Source organism: Rhinopithecus bieti, unplaced genomic scaffold (assembly GCF_001698545.2).
Source record: "Rhinopithecus bieti isolate Rb0 unplaced genomic scaffold, ASM169854v2 scaffold_15821, whole genome shotgun sequence".
Taxonomy (NCBI): Eukaryota; Metazoa; Chordata; class Mammalia; order Primates; family Cercopithecidae; genus Rhinopithecus; species Rhinopithecus bieti.
Window position 1 is genome coordinate 117534 of NW_016808598.1, and position 4070 is coordinate 121603.

The window sequence follows — 4070 nt, forward strand, 5'->3', positions numbered from 1 at the left end:
GGTAATGGCAAGGGATAAGGTTGCAGAGGTCAATGTGAAGGAATGGGAACAAAGACAAATTATAAGGACTTTTAGAATCTTGGAAATTAGTTTGAATGATTTTTTAATGAAAAGGTTGGTGAAATGCTATGGGATTTGATTAACGAGATGGTTTAAGAAAATTAAACCAGCAGTAACTCAAGGCCCAATTCTTATTCTAGTCCATAATGAATGTGCCTATTTTTCTGTGTTTGCATAGTACTGATATAAGGATAGAAAACAGTATATACAATTGATTCAATTTTTCTGTTGTTTCCCTATCTTAAACCTTGCTTTTCCTCCAGATTACACAACCATAAAGTGCAGAAAATGTCTTGTTTATCTTTTATTTTCCATTATGCTAGCATAGATAAATTCCTCAATAAATTATTAAAAGGATCTTACTAATATAAAATATTGGCAGTCATGTGATCAAATATTATAGTAGGAGACTTCATACTGTTTAATGGCCACTATACAGTAATCCATGTGACCAGGACAGGCTTCTCTAGGGGACAAAACATAAAAACATTTGTCCTATGTCTCTCCAAGCTAGTAAAAGAAAAAAAATGCTGTGAATAAATACTTTACGTGAAACAGGTAAACATAAGTTCCATAGCCATTCATTCTTTTCACTGATAGCTAAGTATACAAAGATTCACCAGTGTCAGCTTTCTGTATGCCAGTTTAGAAGAGTGATTAGCTGAGGTGTGCAATATAGAAAGGGAAATGCTAGGAAGACATTATTTTAAGCTTACCCCCAAGTCCATTCCCTTCCAAAAAAATCAAATCCAAGGTTTTCCTTCAAAAGGTAAATATGCAAATGAGTACTCGGCCATAGAGAAAGTAAAATCATAATTCTTTAAAAAGACAAAACATAAATTTCTTTAAAAAGTTAAAAATTTACCATCTCTCACACTAGATTGATCTTCCTCTCTCTTTTTCTTGTCTTTTTTTTCTATCTCCCTTTTGTTCCTTATTAATTTCTGTGTTACCTAATTTCAAATTGATACAGTTAGTTGAGGATTTTTTTTTATAGCTTAAGGGTTTAACCATAAGTATGACTTTAAAATAACGGAATTATCAATCTTAAAAAAATCCTCATGTATCTTACCTAAAACATTTAAAACATTTTATCTTCCCCAAATGAAAAGTCTACTTTTATCAGTATGATTAATCTCTAGAATAAAAGGGACATATTAGAGAAGGTAGAACATAAGTCAAATTTTATTTCTTACATGCTTCCTCAAGAAACTGAAATGATTTCTGAAGCTAAATTGGGAAAATGCCTGCTATGATTAATTTGCTATCCTGAAATATTATCAGGTGAATGGAGAATTTCAATATATATTCCATCTCAAATATTCATAAAGTAAAACCTGCTTTTCTCTCCCCAATTAATGATATTATTGATTACTTTATTTCAGATAGCCTATCTCCATCTCCTGCTGTCCTGTGCAAAACAGACCTTTCAAAGGCTTAAGTTATTCTAATAACTTTTTATGGAGCATCAACAGTAGACAACCATATTATAAATGACCAACATTTGACTTCAACCAATATTTAACTTTGACACTACCAAAGTAACCAACTTTTCTTATTTCACTTATTTCTTAAGATCTTGAATTATAATTTTCCATCTTTTGGGATGAAATTAATGTTTGAAAACCACTGTATACAAACCAGCATAAGAAACAGTCTCCTCTCATATAACCTACTAGACAAGTTGTAACAACTCTCAGTATTAACCTGTTTGTCTAAATACTTAATTTGTGCAGATGAAAATACAGACATACTAAACAATTAATTTGATTTTCCCCCCTTCAACTTATAAAAAACTGTAATGAAAATTTCAGAAGTGGGAAAATAAGCAGTACTGTGTCTTATTCTTTTACTCTTTTGGAATCAGTGTTAGTAGTAACAGTATCTTACATTTATAAAAGCCGCATGATTTACAAATAATTTTAAATTGAAATTTTAATTTAGGTAATTGTGTATTTTTTTTTTCCCCACACCAATCTGCTTCCACTTTATTCTTGTTTATACATTCTCCTGCTCCCAGATTTGGAGGCAGAACACTATGTGAGCTCAACAGTCCTGCTCAGAGCCATGCCCCGTATCCCACCATTTCCCTTTTCCCAACCCCACCCACTCCCACTCAGTAAGGCCCCTTGCCCAGGTTTTGCTCTTGGAAGAAAGCAGAAGAGCAGATGCAGGACTAAGATGATTCTCCTGACCCCGCTACCCCCAAGTGTAAGAGCAGTCCTGGATGGAATGGGTAAAGTTTCCAATGAGGGATGGGAACCTCTTTCCGAGGCACGAGGGGCCATCTTCTCAACCTGCTGCTTTTTCAGATTTGGGTAGTATGCTGGCCAGGAGCTGGGGGCTGCAGCGCCTCCAGCTGACTGAGGAGGAGAGGAATGTGAGGACGCTGATGCGGGTCCACGGTCATCATAGAGGCCAGGAGTTGCCGTAATGCTGAAGAATGCCTGGGGCTTTGTGGGATGCTGAGTTGGTTCTGCACAGCAAGGGCCACACTGTCACACCCTTTTGGAACACCATGTCGTAAGGGCCTTCTCCAAACATCATGGCATATAGCACGCAGCCTAGGGACCAGACATCAGTCCGCGCATCGATGACCCTGCACAGAGAAGAGCTCTGGGGCTCGGTAGGAGATGGTGCACCGCTGGGCTGCCCAGTCCTGCAGAGTCAGAGCCTGGTGGGAGCCCTCCACATTGATGCATGCTTGATTCATAGAACCCAAGTCCATTAAAACTGGTTGCCCCTCATCTCTGAGCAATATATTGGTGGGCTTCAAGTCCCTGTGGGCATAACCCTTGGCATGAATGGCCTCAAGGCCTCTGCAGATCCCCAGCAGCGGCCAAAGGATTTGATCCTCGGTCAGGAAGTTGCCTTTGTCCTTCAGCCTTTCTATCTCATTCCACAGCGTACCTCTCTTGAAGAACGGTAGCAGCAGCCAGGCCTCATGCTTAGCACACCGCTCCCTCAGACAGTAAGCCACGAGGCGAAGGATGTTGGGGTGACTGAAGAGGCGATGCATGTCGGCTTCTCGCTGGGCCTCCTCCCGGTCCTGCTGCTTGTGACACAGGATTCCCTTCAGGGCGTAGAAGTGTCCATCATGTAACCCTTCCACTAGGTCCACATAGCTGAACCCACCCTCCCCCAGTTTCTGGATGAAGAGGTAGTGCTTATTGTCAATGATGACAGTTCCCCGAGAGCAGACACACAGCGCGTGGCCCATAAAGTCTCAGTCATCCTCTTCAAGGACGGTCTGAGGCTACCGAAGAGCTCGTTCAGGGTGAGTGGGCTCTTCCAGGAGATGCAGTGGGGGCCCAGTGGATCATGACGATTGTCTAGAGAAAATGGGCCTTGCTCCTTCGCCAGCTTCAAGCGGGGGGGTCAGGGGCCTTAGGGCCTCAGGACACACAGCGGCTACCGGGCCACTTCCTCCAACCCCAGCCCACCTTTGGGCAGGCCCCGCTCCCACGCCCGTCGCGCCACAAAGACAGAACACAGCGTAGTCTCAGAGGACGTGCGAAGCTCACGCCCACTCCTGGCAGGGCCCACCCCCGGCCTAGGAGCCCAGAGTCCCGAATGGGCCAGCCTGCACTCCCCGACTGACCTGGCTCAGGCGGTAATTGTGTATTAATATGGGGTTGTAATAAATACAGAGTGATCCCTTGTATATAAAAGATCAGAAAGAAAATAATAAGAAATGCTGAAGACTGGGAAATAAAAGTGACATAGCAAATACCAACTGTGCTGTCTTTGGGAGCTGTGAGTATACATATTTTATTTCTTACAATTGCTACTTTCAGTGTGGCCAGTGGGTTATTAAGCTTACGGTAGGATTATCAATTTACAAAAGTGTGAATAGACTTAATGTGATACTGCCCACAAACTCTTCAATTTAAAAAGTTTACAAATACATTCACATTTCAAAACTGCTCTGATCGCATTGTCTATGAAAACTTTGTTCTAATACTCAATGAGATATCAACAAATTATTATTTTTATTTTTTTGAGACAGT

The 4070-nt window shown here is 41.2% G+C and overlaps 1 protein-coding gene and 1 pseudogene across 2 annotated transcripts in view; both read right to left on the reverse strand.

The window, feature by feature from the left end:
* BAZ1A (bromodomain adjacent to zinc finger domain 1A) overlaps positions 1-4070 on the reverse strand; it is a 142932-nt gene that overhangs the window by 18027 nt on the left and 120835 nt on the right.
* Positions 2178-4038, reverse strand: LOC108538676 (serine/threonine-protein kinase 16 pseudogene; annotated as a pseudogene). Its single transcript, XR_001888155.1, has one exon. The product of XR_001888155.1 is annotated as a serine/threonine-protein kinase 16 pseudogene (transcript).